The 15,516-nt window shown below is 30.7% G+C and overlaps 3 long non-coding RNA genes across 7 annotated transcripts; all 3 read right to left on the bottom strand.

The window, feature by feature from the left end:
* Positions 1-1,205: 1,205 nt before the first annotated feature.
* Positions 1,206-4,835, bottom strand: LOC110884477. Of its 5 annotated transcripts, XR_004860286.1 has the most exons (7): positions 4,244-4,830; positions 4,008-4,145; positions 3,875-3,919; positions 2,420-2,518; positions 2,218-2,285; positions 2,035-2,108; positions 1,206-1,425 (listed from the first exon to the last, which is right to left on the bottom strand). It is a non-coding gene; the product is annotated as an uncharacterized LOC110884477 (long non-coding RNA). The 5 variants fall into 5 exon arrangements; XR_004860285.1 differs by lacking the exon at positions 2,035-2,108 and having other exon boundaries at positions 3,192-3,919; positions 4,244-4,835; XR_002561203.2 differs by lacking the exon at positions 2,035-2,108 and having other exon boundaries at positions 2,363-2,518.
* A 4,741-nt stretch (positions 4,836-9,576) lies between these two features.
* On the bottom strand, positions 9,577-10,106 carry LOC110881182. The gene is made up of 3 exons (XR_002559625.2): positions 10,065-10,106; positions 9,835-9,905; positions 9,577-9,658 (listed from the first exon to the last, which is right to left on the bottom strand). It is a non-coding gene; the product is annotated as an uncharacterized LOC110881182 (long non-coding RNA).
* Positions 10,107-11,966: 1,860 nt separating this feature from the next.
* Positions 11,967-14,408, bottom strand: LOC110881183. Its single transcript, XR_002559626.2, has 3 exons — positions 14,336-14,408; positions 12,132-12,199; positions 11,967-12,053 (listed from the first exon to the last, which is right to left on the bottom strand). It is a non-coding gene; the product is annotated as an uncharacterized LOC110881183 (long non-coding RNA).
* Between the last annotated feature and the right edge of the window lie 1,108 nt (positions 14,409-15,516).

Raw genomic sequence — 15,516 nt, 5'->3', positions numbered from 1 at the left:
GTTGTAATTTACTAGTTTTAACTATTTTATAAAACAAAAAAACCTCAAGGGACTGTAATTTACTAGTTTTAAAATAGTTAAAACTAGTAAATTACAACTATAGGGACTGTTTGTGTAATAAATAAAACTTAAAAACTAACTTCAGTTAAAAAAAATTAACGGAAGTTCATTGAGTACCAACATGTTGATAAGTGGGATTATTGTATACCAATTACGTAGGTAAGATTATTATTTACCAACGGGACAAAGGTTGGTTTATTAAAAACCAATTTTCCATATATATATATACTAGGTTATCACCCGCGAACTTCGCGGGTAGAAACATTAACTTTATATTAATCGAACTATGTCATTAAATAAAATAAAAATACATGCACTACGCCAAAACAGGGATACAACCACACAAAAAAAAGTGTGACTATATGTCTTTCGTCACACTTATTTTTTTCAGGTCAAGTGTGACCAAAGCTCGAGTCATCGTAGATATCATACAGCCACACACACTTTTTAGTGGCCGTAGAACTTAAAAATGTGGCTAAAAGGTACCAACATTTTTTGCTAAAATCTAGCACTTCCTCCATTAAGTGTGGCTAAAGGATAGCAACGGGCACATGTATTTACTTTAAGTGTGACTTTTACTATTATATAGTCACATGAATTATAAAAAAAAATGTGTTTTAGCCACATCAATTAAAAAAAAGTGTGGCAAAAAGGGTTGTTGTAATTAAGCATATTGTCCATTAAGTGTGGCTAAAAGATAACAACCACATGAATTACTGTAAGTATGGTCGTTTCTATTATATAGTCACATGAATTTATTGTAAGTGTGGCTAAAAACTATTACTAGACACATAAACCACTTTTATAATTTTAAGTGTGGCTATTGTCTGACCTTTCGTCACGCGTATTTGTTTCCCATATGACATTTGTTATCATCTCGTCACACAAAAAAAATGATGATTGTGTGGCTGTTGTCTAACATTTAGTCACACATATTTTCTTTTCCTATATCGTTTGGTACCATTTCGTCACACAAGCAAAAAAACAAAGTGGCTAATGGTTATTTATAGCCATCCAAAATTCTGTAATTTTAAGTGTGGCTTTTATCTATCATTTGGCCACACATATTTGGTTGTGGTTCTATGTGGCTATTTTCATATAATTAGCAATTTTATTTTCAAATGTTTATAAAATTAAAACAGTAGTAACATCAAAAACCCAAAAAACCAAAACCCATGCATAAGTTTTAAATTTAAATACTAGATACATAAACTTCTAAGTTCTAATCAAAAGATATATACAAATGTGCAGCAACTCCAACATAACTTGCATTACTCCTAGGAGCACTTGCAACAATACTTTTGTCTCAAACTGTCACTCCTAGCCGCACTTGCAAGTTGTAACAACACAACCTTCTCTCATTCCCTGCATAGTATATAAACAAAGCATCAGCAAATGCTCCTGTTTATGAGCAACAACTAAGGTGCGATCGAACGTAAAACAATAAAGCTGCAGAGAATGCTATGTGTTCATAAACAATGATATTTGCTAACTTTCTCTCTCTCTTAATTCTACTCAATTCTAGGTCACTTTCTTCTCTAGCAATTCACGACTATTTTATTCCCTGACCCAAACAAGCACCCAATAATCTTTGCCAATACCAACAATTTTTGATGCGTGATACAAATGCTAAGTTTAACCAAAATTATTTATACAAAAATCAACTTTAAATATCCTTCAACTAATTACAACTTTAAATTCCTTCGACTAACTACAGATTTGTTTGAAATGAACCCTGGGCAGCAAGTTCCATACTAAAAGAAGTAGTAGTAGGTGTAAAGACTGTTAAATACAAGAAATGAAGATGTTCAACTACAGGACACACAGTGCGCTTCTAGGGGTTCATTAACAATATGAAAAAAAAAACAACTTAATATACATGTTTAGCAACAATCATGGGATTTTCAGTGTTTGATCACCTGTGTGTACAGTACTACAATATTTTCCAAAAATCCAAAGATAGAAATGGCTCACAGTTGAGATGTTAGAAATTTTTGTAGGCCTTGAAACATCAGCAGTAGCAAAAATTTCATCATCATGATCAAAATCTATGTTGTGTAGTAAAGCACATAATGAAACTTTAAGTACAAATGTCCTATTGTTCTAATAAACTATAAAAATAAATAAATGACATACACCTGCAATCATATTACATACCTCGATACAATGTTAGCTGAATGATAGAGCTCCACATATCTAAGTTTTGCTATCACCCTTCTAGTCGACTAATCGAGAAATATAAACATTAGTGATTATTTCAATTTTGCTACACAAACATAGAAATGGTCATATTCATAGGTACCGGTATTGTGTAAATGTAGACCGCACAGATTGAAAATCAGACAAAGCTGAACTATACCTTCCCTTTGCATGACAACAGCATCCTTTTTATGGTGGTTCCGTGATGGATTCACTAGTTGACGCCATTTTTGTAAGTAACATTGTTGCAGATCATTAACTGTAGAAAATGGACGACTACAAGTTAATATACATGAATAATCATAGTTAAAAAAGCACTTATTTAACTTGAAATGACCTGAGATTGAACACGTTTATTACCGAAAACCTTGGTAGTCAACTTCAATATTCATGAATAATCATGATTAAAAGAAGCACTTAGTTATTTTTTCATAAATTTATTATTATTTGAATATATATTTAATATAGTAATAAAAATTTACATAAACAATAGGCTCGTTTAGGTTTGCAAGCCGGCTCGAGCTCAATAAGTGAAGCCCGGGCATGGGCTCGTTTACTAAAGTAGCTTGTTTTTTAGACTCGAGCTCGTTTAAGCTCGTTCAAGCTTTTTTCAAGCCGAGCTCGAGTAGCTCGCGAGTAGCTTTGTAAAGGGTAGGGGTGTTCAAAAAGCTCGCGGCTTGCTCGAAGTTCGCTCGAAAAAAACTCAAAAAAAGCTCGGCTTGAAATTGGCTCGGTTGTAAACGAGCCAGCTCGGCTCGGTTCAGCTCGGCTCGGCTAGGTTTGAAAACGAGCCGAGCCCGAGCTAGGCCTGGCTCGGCTCGTGAGCCGGCTCGAATTATTTTATTTTTAATATATTAGTTTTAATAGAGACATAATATTGTGAATTTGTTAGCTTATATATATTCAAATCTCAATATTTAGTTAGTTCTTACAATTACGAATCTAGTGAATTCTTATATGATTCTGATGTGTACACTTTGACTATCCAACTATGTGTATGTGTTTTGCAGATGATGTAACTGAGATCAAATAAAGAACTGATAAGAACTAATAATATGATTCTGAAACATACACTATCAGTATCAATAAATAACTAATAATATGATTCTAATACATAAACTTTGATTATCCTACAATCACTTTTGTCTCACATCGCAGAGAACACAAACACTGAGGGAACACCTCCCCTATAAAAATCAAGGTGAAACCAACAAAAGAATAATAAGCTATACTTACATATTTTATTCTTTGGCCAAAAAAAGTTACATATTTAAGTCTTTGGCTTAATTACGTTGCAATCAAATCATGTATGAGTGCTTATATACTTGTTAACTTAACTGTTCTTGATTAGATCGAGCTAAATCGAGCCGGCTCGAATTTATAATCGAGTCGAGCTCGAGCCCTAAACCTCAGCTCGATTTATAATTCGAGCTCGAGCCGAGCCGAGCTCGAGCTAGGCCTTGCTCGGCTTGACTCGGCTCGTTAACAGCCCTAGTAAAGGGCACCTTCACCTGTTCATATATCATAAATTGATATGAACGTAACCTTCAAATTAAGTTGAGGAAACTTAAGTAATAGCAAAATACTTAAACATAGCAAGTGCAGAACACATTACATCTGGAACTTGTTTCTCATTTGAAGAAAGCACACTAGACATCACCTAAAAAAATCACTAACTGTGAGAAAAAAAAGTACAATATAAAGTTGTTAATAAGAAAACAACTAACAAGCCATTCTATCACACATACCTGACCCTCATGATAAAATCCAGCAGGGAAAAATGGTCGTATAAGCCGATCAATGAGCCGCCCGCATAAAAGTTCTCGTTCTTTTAGGGAACATTCCCTCCTCACATACGTACCTGGAATTTCTCTTTATCAACCAATCTTTAACAACAATACAAAACGCAAATTCAAATTAAACAATATAGTAGAAACATACAAACAGTAAGAGGTAGTATGACCCATACTTAACACAACCGCACCTTTAGCCGAGAAAACTGTGGGCAGAACATTAGAACACCTTCGCTCTATATTTGGGTTAAGCTCGACCTACGCTTTTGTTTGCCGCTCATCAGAGGTAGACGATTCCACCTGAATCACCTCTTTATGCAATTGAAAACCAACATCCAAAAGAGATTCTTCAGAAATTTGGGGCGAGGAAGACAAATCTGGAGGCCAATTGAAGTGCGAAGGAAGAATTCATCGAAAAATTGATTTAACAAGGATTCATAATAGTGGTTAATTTGTAGGTTCCATTGGTTAGGGTTTCGTTGAGATTAAATGAGGATGTGATAGTATCTCTCCCCCAAATGCGATACCGTCGCCGGGGAGGCAGTGGGGAGGGAGTGGGGTGGGGTGATGGTGAAGCGGGTGGAGAATGAAAGGGTGGCATTTTGGGAGGAGTTGAATAAGCAGATGGATGTAAGGTGGCATGATTTTGAACTGAAACGAGAAGAAATTAAAAGATTTGGTTCTTGAAATCATGAATTTGAAAGATGAAACCTGTAACTACTGTAACTACCATAAGTTTTGGGGAGACAGAGTGTTTTACAATTGGAGAAGGAGAGTTAGAGCATTCGCATCCATTCCACTAAATTGTGTGAGTAGGGTTTTTATAATATGAAGAGTATAAAAAGTGGTTGTGAGTAGAGGAGAGAGAAAATGTTACTGTTTATCTGTATATTTGAAAAGACACTGTTCACCCCCTATAATTTTTTAATATATTTTGAAAGTGGTTGTGAGTGAAAGAGAGAGAAAAGATAATGATAAAGGTATAAAAATATATTATTTAATTGAAAAGGAGAGAGAAAATGTAGTGTATTTTAGTGTAATTTAGGGTGAAAAAAATGGTGGAATGGATGTGAATGCTCTTAGGGTTTAGAATGGAGATGAGAGGGAAACTGAAATTTTCGTGGTGAAAATATGAAATTTTGATTTTTTTTTTGGAGGAAACTTTTTGATACTGTTTGTTTATGTTGGCTCTTAGTTTAGATCTTTTACTGGTTCAGCACTTAATGATTCAGACTGTTTGTTTTACGATCAAATGTCTGAATGGTTCAGACATTTGCCTTTGAATGGTTAAGATTTATATAGAGTCTGAATGGTTAAGACCTCTAATCTGAATTGGTCATACATTTGCCTCTAAACGATTAAGCATTATACAGGCTCTTAATAGTTCAGACCTCTTACTGGTTCAGCACTTAACGGATGAGACCTCTTATTGTCCACTATGGTCCGTTAGTGCCCCATATGGTCATTAAGACATCTATGATGTATTATTATCCATTGTGATCCAATAAGGCCCCACACGGTCCGTAAAGCATGTATGATCTACTATTGTCTGTTGTGATCTGTTAAGGCCCAATATGGCCCATTAATACATTTATGATCTAGTAGTGCCCATAGAGGTCCATTAAGGCACAATATGGTCCATTGAAACATGTACGATCCAATATTGGCCATTGTAATCCATTTAGGCCCAATGTGGTCCATTAAGACATAAATGATCCACAATTAGCCATTGTGCTCCATTAAGGCCCAATATGGTCCATTAAGACATGTATTATCGACTATTGGCCATTGTGATCCATTAAGGTCCAATATAGTCCATTAAGAAAGTTTGATCTACTATTGACCTTGTGATCCATTAAGGCCCAATATGGTTCATTAAGACATATATGATTCACTATTGGCCAATGTGACATATCAAAGCCCAATAAGGTCCATTAAGACATATACGATCCACTATTGTCCACTGTGCTGCATTAAGGCCTAATATGGTCAATTAAGACGTGTATGATCATCCACTATGATTCATTAAGGCCTAACATGGTCCATTAAGACATATACGATCCATTATTGGCCATTGTATTCCACTTAGGCTCAATATGGCTCATTAACACATATATGATATACTGTTGTGCATTGTGATCCATTAAGACATGTATGACCCACTATCATATAGGCCCAATATGGTCCATTAAGACATGTGTGATCTACTATTATCCATTGCGATCTATTAAGACCCAATATGGTTCATTAACATATCTATGACCACTATTGGTCATTGTGACCCAGTAAAGCCCAATATGGTCCATTAACACATATATGATTAGGGATGAGTTTGGTACCGGTACCGGTACCTAACATACCGATACCGAAAATGCCGATACCGGAAATCATCAAATATGGTACAGGTACCGTACCAAAAATGTTCGGTATGGTACTGTACACTACTCGTACCGCGACGCTATTTGAAAGTAAAATTCGATAAACTACTGGTATTGTATCAAACTGAAAGTACCAGTACCGAAAACAATTAACTACGAGAAATTCGGTACCATTATTAATTTGCATACATTAATATATCATTTAGAAGAAAACAAATATGGTTTAAAATAATAATATTTAATAATAGTTTGAATTATTAAATATCTAGTAAGATTTTTTTTGTTTTTTAATATTAAATAATGTAATATTTAAATAAGAATTTATTTGAGAGGAAAGTTTTGAATCAAATATTTTGGGGGGAAGTTTAAATTTTAGGATGAAATATTTTGGGGTGAAGTTTAAGTTTTTAGAATAAAATATTTTGGAGGGAAGTTTTAGGAGAAAATATTTTAGGTGAAAGTTTAACTTTTGGATTTAAATATTTTGGGGGGGAATTTTTAAAGATGTAGTAAGTTTAAAATTTGGTCACACATTTTTTTAATGACACTTGATAACATTTCGTCACACAAAATAAACAAAATGATGATTGTGCGACGAATGTTAATGTAAAACCCCATTAAATTTTATAATTTTAAGTGTGACTATTGTCTAAACTTTGGTTACATAAATACTATATGTGGCCATATGTATTAGATTTTAGCCACATTATTAAACATATAATGTGGTCGTAGAACACATTTGGCCACACTTTTCTAATGTGGATGTTTTATCTTAACGTGTGGCTAAAGGTTGGAATAGTTTTGTGTTTAGTCACGCAAAACAAATACAGTAACCATAGATCAAATTTGGCCACCCTTTTTTAGTGTGACTAATAAATGTCACAGTTTTTTCTTAAAGTGTGTATAAAGGTTTTGAATAAACATGTTATTGGTCACAGTAAATTATATAATGTGATCGTAGATAACATTTAGCCACACTTTGCTAGTGTAGCAAATATATGTCATAATTTTTTTCTTAAAGTGTGGCTAAAGGTGTCAAATACATGTTTTTTCGTCACATGAAACAAAAATATGTGGCCATATATCAAATTTGGCCACACATTTCGATTTGTGGCTAATAAATGTCATATTATTTTCTAAAACTGTGGCTAAAGGTTCTGAACTGGTATAAATAGTCACATTAATAATAAAATGTGTGGCTAAACGTGTTTTAAAATGTTATGAATAACATTTAGCCACACATTTTTACAAATGTGTGGCATGGCGGTTTTGCCAAAAGTGTGGCCGTAGCCCCTTTTTCACATAGTGATGTTTTCGAACATAATTTTTTTTTATAATTGTTTTGAATTGAAAGTTGTAGTCATTGGGTTGCAAGTAAGGTCAGAAACTTCGGGCAAGAACCAGAGGCAGAAACTTGCCTCATTGAATGACCCAAGAAACAAAAAAAAAACATTTATTTTTTATAATAAAATATACGCATGAAGTTGTTCGAACCTACAAAACAAACTCATTTAATTAAATTTAGAAATTAACTAAAAGTTTACATAAGAAAATATAAACAACAAAAACTTTATTCATTAAATATACATTATATATTTTTTTAACAATCATGACCAATCGAAATATAACAAATTAATAACATGGATATTAATATAGTGTTGATTGTTCCCATTTTCAAATAATCACTTGCTTATTAAAAAAAATCCATTAACTTTGAAGGCATTAAACTGACTTGCTAATGGTATTCATTCATACCTAATACGATACGCTAATCAATAAATAAAACACACACACTAAAAAACCATTCAAATAATATTGTTGAGTAAATCATTCAAAACTCTATCCAAATGTATGCCATTTAGTACTCAATGGTAACAAAACACACAACAAAGTGAAACCATCATGCTGCCTCCTGCAATTGAGGTGCCTACATAAAGATGTACTGCAGAAAACATAGATTAAACTAATCGCTCTTAACACGATACATTTTTCGTATAAAATGAGCGAAACTTAATCTTCCAAGTACCTCGAATGGTATGCCGGATTGTTCAAAATCCAGTATGTTTAGAGCAACTTCACAGCTCTATGAAACAATCGGCTCTGGATCTTTGGAGAATTCCTCAAGTAGAGATATACACTGGTCATCTACAAAAATGGTTTATTAAGGTCAAAAACATAAAGTTTTTCATAAAAGTGTCCCGAGTCAACCCAACAGAGCCGTTTTGACCCTAAAAACCATATTTGACTACCTACCCAACATAGTCCATTTTCCACCAAATGTTATTAAAAAGTATAGTAGATTTTAGAAGCATGGTTACCTTATATTTTTGGTTTTAAAAAATGTGGCAACTCTCTCTCTCTCATTTTCTTTGTGTTAAATTGTTTTTTTTCCTTTTCCTTTCAGTTTTTCGTTCAGTATATAATTCAGTTTATAACAACCTCTCATTTTTTATACTTAAATGTGAATCTAATAAGTTCTGTTCAAACTTATTTGTCTACAATCAACAAAATCTCATATAACCAGCAATTTCATGCGCAATCAAAGGTGTCACAATCAAATACAGACATCAATAAATCTACACACTTTCTCAAAACATAATCTCTAACATCACTAACCTGTATCAATAATTCAAAACCCTAACTAATGTGTTGTGCACTCACTAATATCTGCTACACACGTCTCACTTATTCATCTTCACAACTTCAAACACATCTTATCTAATACCTTATGACAATCAACAAAATCTCATATATCAATCAGCAATACAATGCACAATCAAAGACCTCACAATCAATTTCAAACATCAATCAATATACAAAATTTCTCAAGACACAAAGTCTAATATCACTAACCTGATGCGCTACTGCTCAATAATGTGTCGGTGCCATGAAAAACTTCATAACCCTAACTAATGTGTTAACTTGCCAAGGCTCAAGGCTGTATGTTATTCCAATGTTGTTTGTCCGACGCATCGTCACAAATCTAACAACCGAGTCAATCAAACTATTAGCTAAAAAATTAAAATAATGGTTGAGTTCAAAATTTAAAATTTAAAATCTGAAAATCAAATCACTAATATCTAATCTCGTAAATCGAGCAAACTTATTAGGAAAGTCTAAGCTTGCCAAGCAAAACCAACCGATATGGTACCAATTTCCAGCCATAGCAAGCATATCTCTGTCCAACATAGTTGCAGCCAAAAACTCCGGACCATCCAAAATAAACACCTAATGAATCAAAATAAAAACACATAAACCTTGAATATTACTCAATTTATGACTACTATCCCACAAAACAAAACTTTGTCAACAAATTATACTAACTTATGCAATGGTAAACCATAAAAATAACAAATTAATTTAGATGATTAGCCTTGCAGAAAACCCAAATCTGGAAAGTTTACCTGAATTGTTAACGAAAAAAATCAGACTCAGATTGGGTTACTCAAGCGGATATTAATCACTGGAATAAGATCTGGTATCAAACATAAGAGCACACATGAGTTGATTAACGGAACAAAATGGTGAGGAAAAGAATATACATCAGTTAATCGAATAGAGATCAATTTCCCATAGGATCCCATTCAAGATATATAGATATATAGATATAGATAAAGAAATGTGCAAGATATACCTTTCCTTCAACTTCTCATAGGATCCCATTCAAGAGTTCCTTGTAAGGGAAGGAGTCTGAAAGAAGTTTATCACCAAAAATTACAAAACACAGTTTGAATTAGATATGCAACTCGAGTACAAAAACAATAGTCGAAGACTCGAAGCATTCCTAAAATTACAAATAATATAGTTAAAGCATCTCATAAAAAAATCAAGATTTCAAAGCATTCAAAATTTAAAATCAAACACAATAATGGTTTACTTCAAAATTTAAATTTAAAATAATGATTGGCTTCAAAAATTAAAATTTAAAATCTGAAAATCAAATCACTAATATCCAATCCCATAAATCAAACAAACTTATTAGGAAAGTCTAACCTTTCAAATTTAAATTCAATTTACAGATTCGAAATTTAAAATCAAACATATTAATGGCAAACTTTCAAATTTAAATTTAAAATAATAACTGACTTCGAAATTGAAAATTTAAAATCAAGCACAACAATGGTTTACTTCAAAATTTAAATTTAAAATGATGATTGACTTCAAAATTTAAAATTTAAAATCAAGCACAACAACGTTGTTTCCAGCCATAGCAAGCATATCTCTGTCCAACATAGTTGCAGCCAAAAACCCCGGACCATCCTAAATAAACACCTAATGAATCAAAATAAAAACACATAAACCTTGAATATTACTCAATTTATGACTACTATCCCCCAAAACAAAACTTTGTCAACAAATTATACTAACTTATGCAATGGTAAACCATAAAAATAACAAATTAATTTAGATGATTAGCCTTGCAGAAAACCCAAATCGGGAAAGTTTACCTGAATCGTTAACGAAAAAAATCACACTCAGATTGGGTTACCCAAGTGGATATTAATCACTGGATTAAGATCGGGTATCAAACATAAGAGCACACATGAGTTGATTAACGGAACAAAATGGTGAGGAGAAAAATATACATCAGTGAATCAAATAGAGATCAATTTCCCATAGGATCCCATTTAAGATATATATATATATAGATATAGATAAAGAACGGTGCAAGATATACCTTTTCTTCAACTTCTCATAGGATCTCATTCAAGAGTTCCTTGTAGGGGAAGGAGTCTGAAAGAAGCTCTTCACCTAAAAATACAAAACACAATTTGAATTAGATATGCAACTCGAGTACAAAAATAATAGTCGAAGACTCGAAGCATCCCTAAAATTACAAATAATATAGTCAAAGCATCTCATAAAAATCATCAAGATTTCAAAGCATTCAAAATTTAAATTCAAACACAATAATGGTTTACTTCAAAATTTAAATTTAAAATAATGATTGACTTGAAAATGTAAAATTTAAAATCTGAAAATCAAATCACTAATATCCAATCCCGTAAATCAAGCAAACTTATTAGGAAAGTCTAACCTTTCAAATTTAAATTCAATTTACAGATTCGAAATTTAAAATGAAACACATTAATAGAAAACTTTCAAATTTAAATTTAAAATAATAATTGACTTCGAAATTGAAAATCTAAAATCAAACACAATAATGGTTTACTTCAAAAATTAAATTTAAAATAATGATTGACTTCAAGATTTAAAATTTAAAAATCAAATCACTAAGGAAACATACGAAAAATATAGGATCATATTCCTCAATCACCTTTAACAACGAATGAGAGATGTTTTTAGGATCCATAACTGCAAAGTAAGTAACCACTGTTTTAAAAAATATATAATGGTAATCTATTTATAGAAAGAAAGTCTATTTACAGAAACCGAATCATAATTCCGAATACAAAAATCATCTTTAACAACAGTAATCTGTTTATAGAAACAAAAACAACTTTAAAAATGAAATTAAAGGCATCTTTAAAGAGTTAACAACTAACTAAACACAAAAATTATAACTAAATGACTCACGATAAATCATCATCAATAATTTTAAGACATTAACATATGGAAGTTGTTCTCCCCACAATAAGGTTGCAAAATCATACGGTATTTCCTATCAATCGAAACAAAAAAAACATATAAGTTGCAATAACTTATTGTGTGCACAAAACTGAAAACTTAAGAAACATACCAAAAATATAGAATCATAGTCCCCAATCAACATTAATAACGAAGGAGCGTTGTTTTCATGATCCATAACTGCAATGGAAGTAACCACTGTTTTAAAAAAATATAACGGTAATCTATTTATAGAAACAAAGTCTATTTACATAAACCGAATCATAATTTCGAATACAAAAATCATCTTTAACAACACTAATCTACTTATAGAAACAAAAACAACTTTAAAAAGAAATTAAAGACATCTTTAAAGAATTAACAATTAACTAAATACAGAAATTATAACTAAATACAAAAAAATTTAACTCAGAAAACAAACCATAAGAAATTCAAAAGATAATCACATAAAATTTCAAATTAACACATAAAGAAAAAAAGTAAAAAAAGAAAGACTATACATATCAAAAAACAAACAAACAACAACAAAACTGAACTAACCTGTTTTTAGTCGACGAACAATTCGAAAAATATAGGATCATAGTCCTCAATCAACTTTAACAACGAAGGAGCGTTGTTTTCATGATCCATAACTGCAAAGGAAGTAACCACTATTTTAAAAAAAATATAACGGTAATCTATTTATAGAAACAAAGTCTATTTACTTCAAAATTTAAATTTAAAATAATGATTGACTTCAAAATTTAAAATTTAAAATCTGAAAATCAAATCATTAATATCTAATCCCGTAAATCAAGCAAACTTATTATGAAAGTCTAACCTTTCAAATTTAAATTCAATTTACAGATTCGAAATTTAAAACGAAACACATTAATAGAAAACTTTCAAATTTAGATTTAAATAATAATTGACTTCGTAATTGTAAATTTAAAATCAAACACAATAATGGTTTACTTCAAAATTTAAATTTAAAATAATGATTGACTTCAAAATTTAAAATTTAAAAATCAAATCACTAAGGAAACATACGAAAAATATAGGATCATATTCCTCAATCACCTTTAACAACGAATGAGAGATGTTTTTAGGATCCATAACTTAAAAAAAAGAAAACAACTATAACATTTAACTAACCTCTGTTGTTTCACGAATGATCGGAGTCCGATTTTATCCAAGATTTAGGGTTCCACATGAAAAACAAAATCAACAAAAATCAGTAACTTTGATAAGTGTAGATGATGATAATAAAACCTCTGATCTTGATTTTGTTTTCAAATTTAAATTCAATTTACAGATCCGAAATTTAAAAAAAAAAACTATATTTATAGAAACAAAGTCTATTTACATAAACCGAATCATAATTTCGAATACAAAAATCATCTTTAACAACACTAATCTATTTATAGAAACAAAAACAACTTTAAAAAGAAATTAAAGACATGTTTAAAGAATTAACAATTAACTAAATACAAAAATTATAACTAAATACAAAAAATTATAACTCACAAAACAAACCATAAGAACTTCAAAAGATAATCACATAAAATTTCAAATTAACGCCTAAAGAAAAAAAATAAAAAAGAAAGACTATACATATAAAAAAACAAACAACAACAACAACAAAACTGAACTAACCTGTTTTTGGTCGACGAACAATTCGAGTCCAATTGTCACAAAAGATTGAGGGTTTACCATGAGAAAAACAAACCATAAAACATTCAGAACATATGTTATTAATTTTTGAAAAAAAATACCGAACAGAAAGGATAAAATCAAACCTACACAAACTTAAAAAAAAGAAAACAACTATAACATTTAACTAACCTCTGTTGTTTCACGAATGATCGGAGTCCGATTTTATCCAAGATTTAGGGTTCCACATGAAAAACAAAATCAACAAAAATCAGTAACTTTGATAAATGTAGATGATGATAATAAAACCTCTGATCTTGATTTTGTTTTCAAATTTAAATTCAATTTACAGATCCGAAATTTAAAAAAAAAATATTTATAGAAACAAAGTCTATTTACATAAACCGAATCATAATTTCGAATACAAAAATCATCTTTAACAACACTAATCTATTTATAGAAACAAAAACAACTTTAAAAAGAAATTAAAGACATCTTTAAAGAATTAACAATTAACTAAATACAAAAATTATAACTAAATACAAAAATTATAACTCACAAAACAAACCATAAGAACTTCAAAAGATAATCACATAAAATTTCAAATTAACGCCTAAAGAAAAAAATAAAAAAGAAAGACTATACATATCAAAAAACAAACAACAACAACAAAACTGAACTAACCTGTTTTTGGTCGACGAACAATTCGAAAAATATAGGATCATAGTCCTCAATCAACTTTAACAACGAAGGAGCTTGCTTTCATGATCCATAACTGCAATGGAAGTAACCATTGTTTAAAAAAATATAACGGTAATCTATTTATAGAAACAAAGTCTATTTACAGAAACCGAATCATAATTTCGAATACAAAAATCATCTTTAACAACACTAATCTATTTATAGAAACAAAAACAGATTTAAAAAGAAATTAAAGACATATTTAAAGAATTAAAAACTAATTAAATACAAAAATTATAACTAAATATAAAAAATTATAACTCACAAAACAAACCATAAGAACTTCAAAAGATAATCACATAAAATTTCAAATTAACGCCTAAAGACAAAAATAAAAAAGAAAGACTATGCATATCAAAAAACAAACAACACCAACAAAACTGAACTAACCTGTTTTGGTCGACGAACAATTCGAGTCCAATTGTCACAAAAGATTGAGGGTTTACCATGAGAAAAACAAACCATAAAACATTCAGAACATATGTTATTAATATTTGAAAAAAAAATATCGAACAGAAAGGATAAATAAAACCTACACAAACTTTAAAAAAAAGAAAACAACTATAACATTTAACTAACCTCTGTTGTTTCACGAATGATCGGAGTCCGATTTTATCCAAGATTTAGGGTTCCACATGAAAAACAAAATCAACAAAAATCGGTAACTTTGATAAATGTAGATGATGATAATAAAACCTCTGATCTTGATTTTGTTTGCAAAAAAACAAAAAGATAAATGTTCAATCGCTTGATTAAAGATACACAATAGATAAACAACAAATTAAAACAACATACCTTCAATTTTTATGATCAGATCTACAAAGTTTAGGACAAAGAAGAAGTTAATAGCATTCGACACAATCTTTATAAAATCAAGTTTCTATAGAATTGAATAACATAAATAAAGCAGATGTAGGATCGATTGTGTAGATTACAATCGTAAAACAAAGAAATCAGAAACAATAAAATCAAAAACATAGAAACATACCTTTGATTGGTTAATAGGATTGATTTGTGTGAAGAAGATGATGTTGCAGAGGTTTGGCTATGGTTTAGAATTGAGGATCTTGGTGGTGGTGATAGGAGAGAGGATGCAACTTAGTTTTTTAGGGTTTGTAAAGTGT

The sequence above is a fragment of the Helianthus annuus genome, chromosome 6, assembly GCF_002127325.2.
Source record: "Helianthus annuus cultivar XRQ/B chromosome 6, HanXRQr2.0-SUNRISE, whole genome shotgun sequence".
NCBI classification, from domain to species: Eukaryota; Viridiplantae; Streptophyta; class Magnoliopsida; order Asterales; family Asteraceae; genus Helianthus; species Helianthus annuus.
The sequence above is the reverse complement of the archived record's forward strand: the minus strand, read 5'-3'. Positions and strand labels throughout refer to the sequence as shown.